The sequence below is a fragment of the Humulus lupulus genome, chromosome 3 (assembly GCF_963169125.1).
Source record: "Humulus lupulus chromosome 3, drHumLupu1.1, whole genome shotgun sequence".
In the NCBI taxonomy this organism is placed as follows: Eukaryota; Viridiplantae; Streptophyta; class Magnoliopsida; order Rosales; family Cannabaceae; genus Humulus; species Humulus lupulus.
Window position 1 is genome coordinate 231247451 of NC_084795.1, and position 19223 is coordinate 231266673.

Below are 19223 nucleotides of genomic sequence, written 5' to 3' on the forward strand. Positions count from 1 at the left end.
TATTTCCGACAATGGTACCCAGTTCGAGGGAGGAGCTTTCGATGAATATTGTAGGGAAAGGGGCATAAGGAGGAGTTTCTCCGCGGTTGTGCATCCCCAAGCCAATGGGCAAGTGGAGGCCATAAACAGGGTCCTTAAGAAGAACCTGAAGACAAAGCTAGAAAAGATGAAGGGAGCCTGGGTAGATGAGCTACCAAATGTGCTGTGGGCTTACAGAACCACCCCACGCACGACTACTGGGGAGTCCCCATTCTCCTTGGCCTATGGGTGCGAGGTCGTGCTCCCAATCGAGATGCGAGTCAAGTCCCACAGGGTACAGGCATATGGAGACGAAGCCAACCGCGTAGCCCTGGCCGAAAGCTTAGACATGCTTGAGGAGAAGAGAGAAAAAGCACAAATGAGGGTGGCGGTGTACCAACAGCGCGCCGCAAGGTCCTAGAATTCAAGGGTGCGAGAGAGAACTTTCAGAGTTAGCGACCTAGTGCTAAGGAAGGTACTCCCAAACACACGAGACCCAGGCGCAGGAGTGCTGGGGGTGAATTGGGAGGGGCCCTACCAGGTTGCTCAGTGCATCCCCCCGAACACTTACAAGCTGGCTCGCATGGACGACACCATCATACCCCGAGCATGGAACGCAGAGCACCTGAGGAAGTATTACCAGTAAGGCGCCCATGTCCGATGGTAAAGGAACAAGTGTGGCACGCTGCCTTGATATGATAGGAAGAAATCAAAGAGGTTACTTAGATAGCCTCCTAAGTAGGTGTGAGTCTTTTTATTTTCGTTTTATATGAAAACCTCATATGTACCGTTGCAACTATTTGTATGAGACTGTTTATTATGAATGTGATGAATGGAACTGCATGTTATGGGTAAAACTGTTTGCAACCTCATGTATTATTTTCCTTCGCTACGTGGGCATCAGCCAAAGTGCCTGCCGAAATAAATTTCACTAGACACTTGGGGGGCACGATAGGAGGTGACAGCAGGCGGCTAGCAAAGGGAACCTAAAAAGGGCCCTATAACGAAGGATCCTAAAAAGGAACCCCTTGCCCTCCTAGAAACAAGACCCCTAAAAGGGACCCTCTACCAAGAGGACCCCTAGCCCTCCTAAAAAGGAGGCCCCTGAAAAAAAAAGAAGAGGACCCTCTACCAAGAGTATCCTAAAAAGGGCCCTCTATCAAGAGGAAGTGACCCAAATCCAAAGAGACCCCCTATACTAGGGCCTTAAACGAAGTCCTTACAAGGCATCCCTTGGGATCGCAAGGAGTAGCTACCCTTGTGAACACCAAGGGAGGCCATAGGGACTTACAAAAAAATGTATGGTAACGACAAAAATAATAAGTCTAAAGCAGCCACCAAGCCGCCTAGCCAAAAAGGGTCCCAAAGGAGACCCTTGCAAAAATAGTACTATGAATAACGACGAGAAGGACGCTTCTCGCAAAGAAATAATAAGCGCGCGCAAGAAAAACATAAAAGGATAACTAAGACCCAAGGGGTCAAAATATTCTTATAGAAGCAACCAAGAGGCACCAAAAGAGGTCCCAGTGAACCCTCTCGCATGGGCTCCAAAGGACCTCCAGCCTGATAGATAAAAAAAAGGGAACCAACCAAACCCCATCATACAGGCTTAAAAGGGCCTCAAATGCAATAGAACAAGAAATAAACAGCAACATATGTATTTATACATTAAAAAAAAAAGAAGAGTTCTTGAAATATTACAAGAGTTACCAAAAGAAAAGTAGCACGGATAATGATATTACAAAGTAAAAAGAAAACAAAAAAGGAGCAAGACTATTTCAAGGCCTCCTACAGTGGGCGCTCCACCAGGCCGCTCGGGCAACAGCCTGCTCACCAAAAGAGGAGAAGTCGAAGTTGGGATCCTGCCTCCACACATTGTAAAGAGCACGATCTATAGACCTGCGCTCGGTGGTGATCCTCTCCGCCTCCAAGGAAGCGTTCTTCTCCTGAGCCGACTGTAGTTCGGCCCTAAGGGCCTCAACTTCAGTCTCCAGTTGAGTAACCCTCTCCTGCGACGCAGCCGCAGCGGCCTTGGCCCCCTGGAGATCGCGCTCCAAGCGTCTAGCCTTGCCCTTTAGTTCCTTGATCTTGGCCTTCGTCTTCTCCCTCTTCGAGAACAAGTTGGCAGACTTAGTCCCGGCCTTTGACAACTGGACCTTGGTTTTGCTAAGCTCATTTTCGAGCTCCTGGACCTGGGCCGTGAGGCAGTCCCTCTCAGCAGTAGATGCGGAGAGGACGCCGGACATGTCAGCATGCCGAAGGGACACGATGTAGATCTACACAAGGAAGTCAATGGCGTCAGCAATAAGTAACAAAAAGAAAAACACATGTACATCTATACATAATACTAATCGACGCAAGGTGCAAGACCTCACCCAGGCCGCGGCACGCCTCAGGGTTTCCCCAAGGTCTGGTTGGGTCACATTCCCTAGACCTCTCCAGTCGGAGATAGGGAGGTCCGAGGCAATCTGAATGAAACGCTGCGCATAAGATGAGGCCATCATAGTCACCCAAGGCTCCGCCTCCGCGCCAGGAGCATCTGGTTGAACAGGAACGGACGACCCACTCGCCGAAGCAGGAGGAGGCGTAGGGAAGGAGAAAAACTGAGACCCTGGTACATTGGAAGGGGGCTCCGCGAGGTCGACGAAATCAGCATCCGGTAAGCCAATGTCATGAGGGACCTGAGGGAAGGCGTCACAGCCATCAAGGCCAGGGGGAGCGTAACATCCCGCTACGGCCCGCGGGTCCAGAGATTGAAAAGCCATGTCCTGGTCATGGGAGCCATAGGAAGGGCATCCCCCGGGGGACAGGGGGCGCTGATGAGATCCCCCACATTCGAGGGGGGCATCCTCCATCTCCTCCTCGGCCTCACCGTCGTGTAGGGACGGCCCAGCCAGCATACCCATAGCCTTCTTAGACCCAGTGACTGACCACAGAAGCTTGGGGTCGGAGACCGGGGACAGCTGGTAGCGGTTGAGGTTCGCCACAGTAAATAGGACCGTCGCCTTCTTCAGGACGGAGTCTGCACTAATGAGTTTGTTGATGGCCTCCGCCTCCGGCCCAATGACCGAGGGATCAGCAAATTGCCCTGCAAGATCCACGCCAATGTCAGTACAAGCAAAAGTGCAAAACAGTAAGTTCTAATAAGAAGAAGAGAAAGACCAGGATACTTACTAGGGCTGGCGCGAAAGCCTTCACAAACCGAGAGAGGCCCCTCTACCCAGAAAAAGTCTTGTTTCCAAGGCCCTGTGTTGGATACTGAGCCCTCTATTAAGGGGGGCTCGTTGTTGGCCTTCTGCAGGTAGTAGAAGCCCTTGGACTTGTGCACTCCCATGAGGTTATACACAGAATGCACCTCCTGCGCCGTCGGGGCGCGTTGGACGTTTCCCTTGAACCAGATGAAAAGGAAACTTAAAGTCAACCAACTGTTAGGCGACAGTTGAAGAGGGGCCAAATCGAAGTAGTTGAGAACCGCCACGAAAAATGGGTGCAAAGGAATGGTGCCACCCGCCTTCAAAATCTGCTCACTCAAAGCCACAAAACCCTTCTCAGAGCGATCGGCCCGGCATGCCTCCTGGGGAGCATATAGGGCATATTCTGGAGCAATGCGGTAGTTCTTCACGATCTCCTTCAATTTACTCGAAGACACACGAGACACTAGGCTAGATGCCAGTGGAGGGGCGTCGTCCTCTTCCTGGATGGACACCTGTCTGCGTGCTTTCGGCATATCTGCAAAATCAAAAGAAATATGTGAGGAAGAGGCAGAACACTTAACCCTCCATTTTTTCTTCCTAGCAAGAGTTTTCCATCGAGGGAGCGATGGCGGAAGCACTAAGCTAGGATAATCTGAGACTAGGGGCTGGGGAGAGGAGCTAGCAGCCCCATGACTGTCATCAGGCGAAGAGGGAGTGGGAGGTTCTGGCGGAATGTGTCCCTCCATAAATTCTAACTCCCATTGCAATTCAAAAAGGGTCGTCCTAAGACGCGCTATGTGGTCACTAAGACCCAGGGGTGAAGGTTCTCCATCTCCTCTCGACACCGAGTCAATTTCGCTTTCCACCACCCAAATTTTACGCCTAAGTTCGGCCATACACTCGAGGTGGCGGATGCGGGCCTGCCTTAAGGATTCATAGTCCTGGTGAGGGTTGCCCTCGGGGGACTCTGAGTCTGAGGACAGGTCAATAAACTCAGCCCTTGGGGGTATGTCGGACGGGCCGTCACTGGCCATGAAACCACGTCCCAATAGCAAAAAGGGGCTCACGTATAAATGAGGGGAAGGCTACAAAACACAAGGGAATAGGCTTAATACCTCTAGATGCAAACGCCCTAAATGGCCTACTACAGGGTATAAAAAAAAAACAACAAAGAGGAGGGGCGTGCATATGGTCAAACTCACTACAAGCTCAGACTAATGTACCCCATCCCAAGTACTGCTAGTTTGGACCCGATAAAAAAATAATAATAAATAAATAAAAGGGAGAAGGAAAGAAAATATACCTCAAGCGATTAAAAGAACGAAGTTGGGGTCCAAAGAAGGTCGGGGAGCGAAAAGCACCAAAGCGTCGAAAATGCGCGTCTGCAAGAATTAACCAGAAAGGTGTGTTAGTCATAAAATATACACACCAAGAAATTAGCTCATATGTAAAAAAAAAAAATGTGAAGTGAAAAAATATATAAAACAAATGAAAGGAACTATGGTGAAAGTGAGGTTGTGGGGGATTGAACCCCTTACCTCTTGAAAGGAATAAGGGTCTATGCACCACTAAGCCAAAGGAGTAAGGTGAAAATATTAAGCCATGCATGAGGGCCTATTTTTAGGAAACGAGGTGAATAGTCTACAAGAACACCTAAAGGTACTCTCCTAGACTAGGGGGCAAGTGTTGATGCTCATAATCTCATCAAGAGAAAGTATGAGGCCGAGGTAAGGCCCTTAGGCCACCGTCGTCTCGGGAAGCCATTGCACCATCACAACACGAGTCTGGGTTCGTTTCTCGTGGATTCGATGCCAAGTGGCCCATGTTGGCAAGGCATAGGTGCCAAGGCTCAGTAGCCTCGCGAGGCCCATCTCGCCCATGCACTCGGCACCACGGCCTCGCCCCATGGTCACGCCCATGGCCTCGCCCATGGCCTCGGCTCCACGGCCTCGCCCCATGGCCTCGCCCATGCACTCGGCCCCATGGCCTCACCCCATGGCCTCTGCTCCACGGCCTCGCCCATGCACTCGGCCCCATGGCCTCGCCCATGCACTCGGCCCCATGGCCTCGGCTCCACGACCTCGCCCCATGGCCTCGCCCATGCACTTGGCCCCATGGCCTCGCCCATGGCCTCGGCTCCACGGCCTCGCCCCATGGCCTCGCCCCATGGCCTCGCCCATGGCCTCGGCTCCACGGCCTCGCCCCATGGCCTCGCCCCATGGCCCCGCCCATGGCCTCGCCCTATGGCCCCGCCCATGGCCTCGCCCCATGGCCTCGCCCATGGCCTCGGCTCCACGGCCTCGCCCCATGGCCTCGCCCCATGGCCTCGCCCCATGGCCCCGCCCATGGCCTCGCCCCATGGCCTCGCCCCATGGTCTCGCCCATGGCCTCGCCCCATGGTCTCGCCCCATGGCCTCGCCCATGGCCTCGGCTCCATGGCCTCGCCCCATGGCCTCGCCCCATGGCCTCGCCCATGGCCTCGGCTCCACGGCCTCGCCCCATGGCCTCGGCTCCACGACCTCGCCCCATGGCCTCGCCCCATGGCCTCGTCCATGGCCTCGGCTCCACGGCCTCGCCCCATGGCCTCGCCCATGGCCTCGGCCCCATGGCCTTGCCCCATGGGCTCGCCCCATGGCCTCGGCCCCATGGGCTCGCCCCATGGCCTCACGCCCATGGTCTCGGCCTCATGGCCTCCGCCCCATGGCCTTGCCCCCATGGCCTAGGCCCCATGGTCCCATGCGCATGGCATTGGAGGTGAGAATACTCATAAGGGGCAAGGTACACGCATGAATATAATATGGAATGTACCTACAAACCTAAAGAAGTCAGAGTACGGATATGGTACCCCTACCAGACAAGTAGTGGGAACGCCAGGAGTCAGAGTCGACACCACTACCACCTGTACCACTACGCCTGCCACCACGCATCAGACATGGGTACAGACAAGTAGTGGAGACATCCTCCTGACACCTGCTCCTGTACGGGATGGACGACCACAACCTATGAAGCCACTCCCCTGACACAGTACATATGTACCACTTGGTCCCCTGGACCACTATGTACCTAAGGCCATTAGAGCCTACTATAAAATGAACTCTAAGACCACCTGAAAGGGGGTTGGAAATTTTACTGTAGCAGAGGCTTAAGTGTGAATGAAAGACTGAATTCTCCATTATTGTTCTATCATTGTTCTTGAGTTATTGTTCAAATTTTTACAGTTTTCTGATCAGTGATCTTGATTTGATAATTTTTGCAACTCAACTTAGTTGACGAGTTCTCACCGTCAACACTCATTGCCCCTTTTGAATTTTAAACTCCCCAATTGATCATAAAAATACACTAAAAAAAATAATTTTATATTTATGGCAGCATTCAAGCCTCTGCTATAGCTGTACTTACGACAAATTCAGAAATGGAATTAAGTAGACCCAACAATAATAATAATAATAATAATAATAATAATAATATTACTTTACTTTAAAGCTTTCAATAAATTAATTTTGCTGTCTTTATTTTCTCTATCTCTAGTGAAAGAAACATTGACGAGAGTAAGATTGACAAGAAAGGGAATATTAAATTGTGTATTTAATTAATTATATGTTTGGACTGGTTTAAGTATACGTACTCGTGGTCCAGAATCTTCTGAGGCAAATCAAGCAAAGCACCTCTGGGAAAAGTTGTTCTTAATAGAACTTTTGTCACGTTAGAGTTTCTATATTTCTCATCTCCTTGTCTGCCCCCAGAAGCCAGATGACTACACACAATGCATAAGCTCGTTTCGTGTATCTGAAATCTCACTGACACTGCACCCTGCACCACCAAAATATCATATCAATTTTTCACACTTCTGTTAATAATCGTTTATTTTTATATTTTGTAATCTTTCAAATCTTTTATCATATTTGTAGCACATATTCTATAAGTGAGGCTTACCAAAATCTTCAAGGAGAAAATTGAAGCATAGACTGTTCACTAAATTATCAAAGTTTTTCAGCTGCTACATTGAAACCTATATCATCTAAAATAAAACAAAACAGAGTGGGAATTTTATCTAAGAGAAACAATAGTACTCTTTAGGTATTATTTAGTGTAGTTGGGTCAGAGGAGAAAAGCTTCAGCCCTTCGTTGAAGGCTCTTATCAAGCAAAGACCCTTTTGGAATTTTGTGTAGAAATGTATTATCTTTTAAATTGTAGTGATACAGGAATTTGAGAAACACTCTTCATAAATTTTGTAAACTTGTTAGAGCAAAATTTCTGTTAATTTTTTACAGTGTTATGATACTCTGTCTGAACTTGTTCTGGCAGGCTACTCTTTGGATATTCATCTTTAGCTATGTTGATAACTACTTTTGGACACACTATTTCTTCACAGTATTGGGGGCTTCATATACATTTCCATCATGGAGGATGAACAATGTAAGCTTAGAAATGTAGAAGAAATCAGTAATCAATCTACTTATCATTCCTAATTAACGTATGTTGAACTTTTTATTTGTGATGTGTGGTCTATATATATATACATATATATATATAAGAAAAGAAACAATACCTGGAAACCGAAGCACGCCAGAGACGGAACCACCTGCTGCTGGAACCATGAGCAACCAGCACCCCACGCCAAGAAGCACGCCGCCGGCGAGACTGCTGGAGCCGAGAACCCAGCTGCCGTCGACGCCGTTCACCTACAGCCACCGTTCTCCTCTCTGCCAGCCCTAAATGTTGTGATTTTGAATAAATCCCCAAATGTTGTGATTTTGAATAAATAGTGCTGATGAGTTCTTTAACTCGATAATTTCAAAAATTATGATAGCTTTTTTTTAAGTGTTTTACATAATAATTTTAAGGACTTGTTTTGAGAGTCCTTAATACTCTTTTAGGACTCGTTGCGAGTCATAAAAAAGTATTAAGGACTCCCAAAGCAAGTCCTTAAAATTATTAAGTAGCACACTTATTTTTTAACCCATATGTTTTTAGAACTCGCATATTCTTTTAGGACACTCATTGCGTGTCCTAAGAGAGTATTAAGGACTCCCAAAGCAAGTCCTCAAAATTATTAAATAAAACACTTATTTTTTTAGCCCAGACTTTTTTAGGACTCGCATATTTTTTTAGGACACTCATTGCGAGTCCTAAATTGTGTTTTTTCAGGACTCTCAATGAGTGTCCTAAAAACTCTATAAATATTTTTAAGGACTTGCATTTAGGTGCGTGTCCTAAAATAGTGTCCCGTAAAGGGTATTTTGTAGTAGTGTTACCAAGAGGAACAATGACTTAAGGATAATAAATTGGAATGAAAAAGGGCAACCAGTTGGTACTAACTCAGTGCAATTTTCTTCTTTTGTGGGCGCTCTTGTGCGAGAGGTTGTTCCTTACACTATTTCAGATTGGAGGAAAGTTTCACCAATTATGAGAGATGTTCTTTGGGCATCTATTCAGGTAGAATTTCAAGTTTTATGAGTGTATTTTTTTATATATATTCAGCTCTACACTTAAACATATAATATGTTATTCTATATTCTATTGTAGGCACAATATGACTTACATGATGATTGGCAAAAAAAGATGTGCTTTGAAATGATGGCAGAACTATGGAGAGCTGGGAAATCTAGACTTGTGAAGGATATTATCAATGCAAAAAATGAGAGTGAACGACTAGCCTTAAAGCTGGATTGCATAAAAAGTGATGTAGAATGGAGAGCATTTGTTGCCAAAAAAATTAGTAAAGAACATTTGGTAAGAAATATGATGTAAGAAGTGATGTTGCTGCCTCTTTTATCTCTGTTGGTGTTAAATTAAATATAGTTATGCCTCTTTTACTTATTTATTAAATAGGATATAAGGGCCAAATACCAAGAGAGAAGAAAGAAAGCTGTTCCACACACCTTAAGTCGAAGAGGATATGCTCGAACAATCGATGATATGGTAATAATTAAGTTTTATACTGTTTGTATTTTTGCTTCCATTATTGTAGTCTCTGTGACAATCAGATTCCCGTGATCCGTAAGGGGAAAGACCGGGTAAGCTGTGCAATCCCACACCGCCTGGGGAAGGTCAAGTGTGATGATTCTAAGACTGTGTAGGTATGGGACTACACAGTTGAAGAGGGCTTAAATGGATTGATGGGTACTACCTATATCAACAAGATGCATCTTCTTTTCGGTAGCCCATCACTTGAGAACTCCAAAGTTAAGCGTGCTTGACTTGGGGTAATCTAGGGATGGGTGACCTCCTGGGAAGTTTTCCTAGGAAGCATGTGAGTGAGGACAAAGCATGCTGAAAAGACTCGTGTTGGTCTGTAGGGCCAGTCGTCATTCCAGAAAGCAGCCATAGTGACGTGGGGCGTCACAGTCTCTATTTTATAATCTCTATTGATGTATTGTGTAGAAGATAGAAAATGAGGATGTTAAAATATCTAGAATCGATGCTTTTCGGAGAGCCCACACCAAGAAGAATGGTGAACCTGTAAACCCAACGACATCTGATATTTTTGTGAGTATTAGTCATTTAATTTTTGTGAATTTTTACTTATTTTCCATAATGCATACATTAGTTATACTAATTTATATGCATGGTTCATTGAATGAGATTATTCTTGAAGACCCAAAATCTGGAACTACAGACAACATTGATGAGGATGCCTTGACAAAATTGTTTGGTAACCCAAAATCTAGTCGTTTAATCGGACAAGGAAGAGGCGTAACAAGGCCAGAGCTAACTGTTGTTAATATGTGTAATAGCAAGATCTCCAAGTTAGAAGAAGTGCAACATAATATGAAGCTCAAAATGACTGAAATGATGAATCTACTTAAAGAACACTTGGTGGTATTTCTATCATGCACTTATAAACCTTAGTTTTCTTTTCTTCCAATGAAACTTATCTTGGTTTTATATTTAGGTTGGTGGTAAAGTGACACCAAGCGAAGGACAGTCTCGCAATGTACCGCAGTCAAACAATATTCAGTCCCTTAAGGTAAATTATAAAAGTTGTTATTATTGTTTTAAATTTTTATTTTAGAAGAAAAATTACAGAAACTAATATATTGTCTTTAAAATAAATTTGGTAGAGTATTGCACTAGAAAAAAGACATAACTTTACAGGAGGGAAGAATGCTTGCTACCTGCTTGACTGGCAAGATGTAATTGTTGCTGAAGGTCGTTGGGATTCTAGTGATCCAAAGATAATTGTACATGGAAAGCCTCTTGGACCAGACTTTATGCGAGTATGGGTTGATGTTGCTATTGTACTAGAATCTTACTTCTTTCGTACTAATCATGCGATGCTTACAATACAAGAAGCAGTTGGTTCCACAGTTGCATGACCTTCTAAAAAAGTTATTCCAAGAGGTACATTTTCATACTCAAAAAATAACTATTGTCTTATAATTTAGTGTTTGGTTTCTTTGTTTGCTTTGGTATAGTTGTGAATCCATTATTTTGTATGTGATGTCCTTTCTTGGATATAATTTCCATAACATTTTTCTTGAAGTAATTTGTGATGCTAGATAATAACAACAAAATATTTCTTTGTTTATTTTGCAGATGTGACAAGCGAAGTTGAAAAGGATACTTAAGACTCCTTGAAAGTAGTAACTTTGTTTATTTCTTTGTGTTGAAAGTAGTAACTTTTAGACTCCTTGAATACTTAAAGAATATTTTGTTGTTGATGACAGCGTTGAATGTTTTAAACTAAATTGTGGATTGTTAATTCAATGTTGAATGTTCTTACTTTTTGTTATTTGAAAATCAAGTTCATTTGATGATGTTAGTATATATTAGAAAGCTAATTTTAATTATATATAAAAAAAAATTAAAATATAATAGAATAAATTAGTGTTATATAAATAAAATATATAATGAGAATTTAAAAATATCTAAATATAACAATAATACGAAAATTGAGTTATAATATCTATTACAATAACACTTTTTATGCAAAGAATTATGTTATGCAAACTTCATTATATAACACAAATAATGTGTTATACTAAAGTGTAGTATAACACAAAAAAAGTGTGTACTACACAAAAAAAGTGTTATACTAAAGTGTAGTATAACACAAATTTATAAGTATTGAAATGTGTTATATAATCGACTATAAATAACATAATTAAACATTTATCTATATATTAAAATAACACAGAAAGTGTGTTATCGTTGACAATACAATAACACATCACACTGATAAAATGTTATGTAAAGTACCTTGACCTACGATAACATAGTTGGTCTTAACACATCAGAAAGTGTTATCGTATGTTTTGATAACACATTTTCGGTGTTATTAAAAGCATTTTTTCTTGTAGTGCGCGGTATATGAAGCCACGCGTTGCCATGGTCACGCGCCCACATTTCCAACGGATCCCCGATTGCTCGGGATCTGTGTGTCAGGAGGGTAAGAATAATGCTTGCCTTGGAGGGAAAGTTTTAAAAAGCAAAACTGCCTAGGAAGCGTGACCCCTAAGCTACCCGGTTTTGCACCCTAGAACCCTCTCACCTTCCCCTTTCCAAACGGGAATTCTCTAAAGCTACCCATAATTTATCTTGTCCTAAACATCACATTCCTAGACAGGTTCTCAAATAGTCGATATGCCTAGGATCAAAACCTATGCACCAAAAACCAGCCAAAAACAACCTACAGTGTGCGACTAAGAAATAAGTTTACCTAACAGAGAAATGGAAAGATCAAAACATGCAATAGGCAGAGGACTTACAATGTATTTTCCATGTGAAAGTCGCAAAAAGCGTAGGAATCAGAGTCCTAGTGGAGCCTTTAAAGCTGGATTGATGAAGAAACTCTTGTGGCGAGAGCGTAGGGATCTCTGGGATGATAACGGGAAGAAGAAAAACTTCTGAGACTAAAAAGTAGAGAAAATGAGGAAAAAATTTCAAATGAAGGGTGGCTAATACGGAAGATGTCCAACCTTATATATGCATAAGAGACAAAGGAACGAGGACCGTTTGATCAAATGAATGCGAGATACGAGTGTCATAACTCGAGAGGCGAAACGACGGCCGAAGGCAGGCTAGGAAATTTAATGCAATTCTCGGAAATCGAACAGTCGCCAACCAAGGCGCTCCACGTGTCCGATACCCACGCAGTGGGTGGGACATGAAGAGTCGAAAGGGAAACTTAAAAGCCCCCGCTGTGAAGGTCACAGATGACGTCATAGGTCACGAGCAGGGGCTTGGGGGGAAAATGTACACCCTAAATATCCACGCACTATTGGCGAGTTGGAAAAGGGCTAATTCGATCTGCCACGTGTAAATCGTCCACCCGGAGCTGTTTGTTACAGGCCTCGATCTGTCCAGCCCGAGCTGATTAGAGAGTTAACTGCTACTCGGAGGCAGTGTGTCAGCAGTATGAGTGTCACGAGCTGGCGCTACGTTAAGCTCGTGATGCGGCAGAGATCTGACACCTGAATCCTTGTAAAGTCAACCACGCAATATAAATGTGCATATATCAGACATCACATGTCTATGCCATTCCTGAATTCTTGGACACATAGTATAAATGTGCGTGTTCAAACATCCCACGCCTGATTTGGGCCATGCGACCCATTATCCCTCCTTACCTATTGATTAGACCACACTTCACTGCAAAGTTGAGGAATTAATCATCAGTGTCACAGAGATGACGTGAAGGGTAAAGAGATCACGGGATGACCCCATTGCCAACCCAAGTATCCTCTTCCTATAAATACCAGGACCCTGGGCAAAGAAAGGGGTTGGCATATTTTTGTAAAGAAATAGCCAAGAGATATCAATAATATCGACTGGTGGACTAGAGAGATTTTATCCTTCGAACCACCTAAAAAGAAAGGAGTGATCATCTTCCCATGCTATTAGTTTCTCAAGTCTAGAATATAGTTATTTTCATATTATGGTTCACCAATTAGCACTAATCCATCCTACTTATTCGTATAATTACCTGTTGGCGAAGAATCGCGTCAACATAAAGTTATAAACATGTTTATTCAAATATGTATATTAATTTTAATTATATTTTTTAATTATTATATAAATTTTAAATAAATAAACAATATCATTAAAAATAATAAAAGATGTTTAATATAATGTATGACATCAATATATTAAAAATTAAGGAAAAATATTGTCTATAATTTTAATAGAAATTGATTCATTTTTTTAAATATATATATATATAATAGAATGAATGATAGTTCTACAATATATATAAATATTTATATCAATAATCTCTACATATATGACATTTAAATACAATATTGACCTACATATGTATTTACATGGCTACATGACATATGTATATAAATTACAACAATATTTTAAAAAAAATTAATAATATAAATAAAATAAGAATAGAAAAAGTCATAGTGTAGAGTAGTATATATGCATCAACTATTTTAATCAATTAATTAATTTTTGTTTAAGTTTATGTTTGTTCTAGTTTTTTAATTTGGCAGTGACAATAAGAGATTATATAGTAGATGTTTAATATAATATTGATAGGTGGATTTTAAAGTTAAGTTTGTTGCTAGTTGATAGTTGATAGTAGATTAGATTATATTATATGTTTAATATGTGTAGAGTCCGAGAATTTACTTAGCTAGTTAGATAGTAGTAGTAGTAGTAGTAGTAGTAGTAGCTATAGTATGTTCATTACTGTGGATTTTGGTTCAAGCCGGGACTTAGTTGGAAACTCATAGCAACAATTATGGATTTTATAAGTTTAACCTATAGTTAAAGAATATTAATTATAACATAAGGTTTGATTAATATAGCTGATTATAAAGATGTTATTTATTATACTATAAGGTTTAGATAGAACTAATAAGATCATGACACTTTTCGTGTGCATGTTTATTTAAGGATTTAATTATAGTTTAAATAAAAGAAAGTTCAAGAAATCTCTAGAATCTTCCAAGACCATTAGGAGCATGACATTTGTCACAATCTTGTTTATTTATGGATTAGGTTGTTATTTAGATAATTAAATAGATTTTCCCGTAACTTTAGGGTACAGTAACTTCCGACCTATTTTTGACCCAATTATATTATGAATTTCGAAAAATAGTGTTTCTATAAAGTTGTAGATAATTGAATTAGCTTTCTAGCAGTATAAATATAGTCTAAATCGGAGTAATACAACTCCAGTTATGTTGGTTTTACTAAAAGTGAGTTTAGAGTTACGAGATTTAGGAAGTTAGAAGTTAGGATTCTATTTTTATTTTTATTTTTATTTTTTAAAACAAGCTTTGACTCCTTAGACCTACCTCTGAACGATTTGACTGAGTCCTAAGCCTTTGACTGACGAATATTCAAATATTTTCAATTAAATTCATTATTTTTATTCAAAGCCAAAAAGAAGATTTTTATTCAAAGCCAAAAAGAAGATTTTTATTCCTAGAACTCTATAAATAGGACTTAGAACCCAGCCTTTCTCCTCACTTTTCAGCTGTGATCAGACTCCAAGGTGCTAGTACTACCATAGAGTGATAAACACTTGGGTTGGGAAAAAGCTTTGCCATTCTTAAGCTTTATCAAACACTTCGGAAGTGAGGATTAGAGTATTTCGGTATTAGAGTTAGACCAATCCATAAGGTTAACTAAGGTTTTTAAGTTCTTTAAACTTAAGGTGTCTTTTCGGAGTGTTCCAAGTCCCGTATTTGTTCTCATATCCCTGTTTTTGTAAGGAAAATAGGATAGTGTCTATATGCTTATGTGTATGTTTATATATAATATGTTTATGCTATAGTACACTATGTTATGTTTATCTGGGGCTCATAGTTTCTTAGTGCCCTAGTGTTTATCATTTTTATGTTTATAGTTATGATTTACCCTACCTCAGATATTAGATAGGGGACCTAGATGGGTTATCATATAATATCATGTGATCTAACCTACCTCAGATATTAGACAGGGGACGTAGATGGTTTATCACATATCTTAAGGGCCATTAATAGTGTAGTCTTATATGGTATACGTCTTTATAGTCATATGTTCATATGTTTATGTTTATGATATATGTTTTTATAGTCATATATTTTTAGTGTATGCTTATGATTTATTATGTATATTTTAGATAGTATTATGTTTTATAGTATATGATGTAGTTTTATGCTCATGTATGTGATGTATGTTTTAGTAGGTTCTCCTTGCTAGGCATTAGGCTCATTCCTTTATTTTTAGTGTGATGCAGGAAATTAAATATGGAGGGCGGAAGGATTCTTGGAAGCTTGGCATGTGTAGTGTTGAGGATGAACAGACTGAGTGGACTGCGTGTCGATCGAGGATAACGTTTATTTTAGTCTTTTAAATTATGTTTTGATGTAATTCCGCAATTAGTATTTAAAGTTTATGTTTTATCAAACAATGTTTTTATATTTTAAATAATGGGTACCCATACCATATATTACATTCTATTTTGTAATATTTACTCTTGAATTTTAATAAAGTTATTAATATTTCTTCTGTATGTTTTCTTCAAAGTAGTACTAAGTCTAGTATCTTAGAAATAGTTGGGTCATTACAATATGATATTATTCCAATATGTCAAGTTTAAATTTAAGTTTAATTAAATTTTATTTAAGTTATAAAACATATGGTTTTTTTATTTTTAAATAATTATGATTGTAAAATATCTCAAAAATATCTTATTTTAATTTGTTTAATTATTTATTTATTTAATTTTATTTAAGGTTAAGTCAATATCTCAAAAATATCCTATTTTAATTTGTTTAATTATTTATGTATTAAATTTTATTTAAATTTAAGTCATGTTTACAATTTACCTTTAAATAGACGAATATTATGTTAAATATAAGAATATTCCGTTAACGGAAAAAAAATGTTAAAACAAAAAATTTTCGTTATTTACATTTTTTTTATATATCGATATATGTATGTGTAATTCAATTTAACAATATAATCGAAAAATTAAATAATAATGTGCAACCAATTAACTAACCATGGTTATCTATATTATTATTTTTGTTATGTCTTATATAGGGAGACAAAAATATAAAACAAAATAGGAAGATTATATGGGTGAAGATAACAATTAAATGCACGAAGAAGCCAAAATTAATTATAATCTTTAGAACATATACATGTAGATATTGCCAAAAAAAACTATGTAAAGGTTGAAGAGGACATTTCCTTATCAAAATGTGACCTGCGTACACACATTATTTAATTACTAATAAGACGTTTCAATCTGTTACACACCAAATATATATATATATATATATATATATATATATTGCGTGAACCCTTAAAGGTTTCCTTGAACCTTCCTTTATGGTTTACCCCTTGTGTATATAAATGTGCAACGCTTAGTCTATTTCCTTTCCCAAGCTATATCTTTCTAGCCCAAGTATAAATATATTTATGGAACTTTGTTAGGCAGGGCGTCACTTTTGCCCTACTGGTAAACATATTTTCTATTTTCAAACCTAAAAGAATTATAACCCAACTTTGTTTATATATATTGGCGTACATGATAACATGCATTACACTAATTTTAAAAAAAAATTGAGTAATTTATAGTATTGAAATCAGAATTCAAATATTCTGTTTTATACGCTTATAAAAAAAGAAATACTTTGTTTGAACTCTAATTTTAACACTATAAATTATTTAAAATTATATAAAAAAGTTAGATTATAATTTCTCCACATGTTTAAAGCTCTTACTCATAACAGCAAAAATGATACTCCTACCTAAACATTTCTCTATATATGAGAAGGGTTTCAATGGAAACACAACACGTATGCAAAAATCAAAAGTAAACATTTTTTTTCATTCACATGGAAAAAGGTATATTGACATAACGGTTCACCAAAATATATACAAGAAACAAGTCTATATAATATATCATTAATTAACTAAGACTAGCTAGTTGATTAATATTGATCTCTCCCAAGTACACGTGCCCCAAATTTGAAAATATTTGAACAAATATTAGAGTAATCAATAAAATCCTGGACATCATCTACTTAATTATTGGTTTTCTGTGTTCTTGGAAAAGAAGGACGTGTTATATATACCCCTCTTGATACCCCATAAAAATTGCATTAGAACAGTGATCAGCGATACGAATATACCATTTTTTTTTTTATTTTATGTCAAAAGAATCTTATTCTAAAATTTTACTATGAACTTTAAACTTTTCGCATTTAAAAGAAATTGCAAAATATATTATTATCAGTCCAAAAAATCATGAAATCAATTAAATGTCTCCAAATTTTATGACAAGAACAATAAGGTTCATATTCATACAAAATTAATAAACAATAAATATGTTCATTGGCGAGAATATTAATTACTCTTTAGTATTTACAAGGCAGTTTTAATTAATTAGTATATAATTAAAATGAAAATAATTAACAATTTAATAATATATAGTCATTATCTTATTACACAGGATAATTAAAAGCTTAATTAAAGAAGGTACCTATATATATATATTAGATAGATGCAACATTTAATGCATGATTTGCTTAGTTTTAAAGTTGTAAATATTGTCTATAATTTTAATAAAAATTAATTTACTGTATTTTTAATATATATAGAATGAATTATAGTTCTACAGTATATATAAATATTTATATCAATAATTTCTACATATATGACATCTAAACACAATGTTGATAAATATATATATTTACATTATTACATGATATATATATATATAATATAATAATATTTAAAAATAAATTAATAATAGAAATATAAAATAAGAATAAAAAAAGTCATAGTGTAAACAGTAATATATATGCATCAACTATTTTTAGTTTCTAATATATCTCGCAATGACCTTTAGTGAATTTGATGAAGAAAAATAGCTTTGATCACTTGATAAAAAATAAACTATCACACAAATTTATAAGATAAAAACTAATGATATGTATATCTTTATTATTTTTAAATAAATATGGTGTAATTATTTAAATTATCATAAATTATCTTTAAAATATCTTATTTTAATTAATTAATTAATTTTTGTTTAAGTTTATGTTTGTTTTAGTTTTTGAATTGTGCAGTAACCACAAAAAATTATATATATTATATGTTTAATATAATATTAAGTTTAATAAATTTTATTTAAGTTATAAAATGTATGGTTTTCTTATTTTTAAATATTATCATTGTAAAATATTTAGAAATATTTTATTTTAATTTATTTAATTATTTAATTTTATTTAAAGCTTAAATTATGTTTATAATTCATTGTTAAATATTTACACTTTCTATATAGAAGACATATATACCAAATAATTGAAAGAGAAGAGTTATGAAAAATCGCGTAAGATGTTGCCACATGATGATGATGATGAAGAAAATGAAAGAAGGGCAAGTGGTGCTCTTATTATGTTAACATCAGACAACAATATATCTACTTTTTATTTATGTGCATATATCATAAAATGTGTGTATGCATATAAATATATATATATATAAATATTAATTTATGTCCATGTGAGCGAGGGGGCACATATATATATATATACAATAGTTGCGGTGCAGTTCCATTTAAACCCTTGTACATGTATATATGGTCCCCTCCCAGAAAAGTCCCATATACGTATATTATATGACTGACTTTAATGGCAAAGAAGCTAACTTATAATGTGTGAATGAAGGGTTGCTATTGTTGCTTGTTAGGGTTTTATTATTAGGCTGATCAGATTGTGGGTTTTTTGAACGACATGTTGGGTTTTTTTTTTTTTTAGTGGGGTCCACTCTTTTGATCCATACAAAAGCGTATATATATATATATATATATAGAGAGAACGATTATAATATATATATATTTTTAACATCAGTGCATTCTTTTTTATTTTCGACACCTGGATAGATATAATTTTAATTTTTTTATATGACGGTGTACATTGTAGATATTTAGAATATTCTACAAATTTTCAAAAAATTCTGAATAGTTTACGAAGCCGAAAACAGAGTTTAAACTGTGCGTACACAAAAAAAATGGCACGCGTGCAACAGACAGTTTAGATTCTGTTTCGGTACCA

At 38.1% G+C, this 19223-nt stretch overlaps 1 long non-coding RNA gene across 1 annotated transcript; it reads left to right on the top strand.

The window, feature by feature from the left end:
- The first annotated feature begins 8483 nt into the window (after nucleotides 1-8483).
- On the top strand, nucleotides 8484-8914 carry LOC133821557 (uncharacterized). Its single transcript, XR_009887672.1, has 2 exons — nucleotides 8484-8649; nucleotides 8740-8914. It is a non-coding gene; the product is annotated as an uncharacterized LOC133821557 (long non-coding RNA).
- The last annotated feature ends 10309 nt before the right edge of the window (nucleotides 8915-19223 follow it).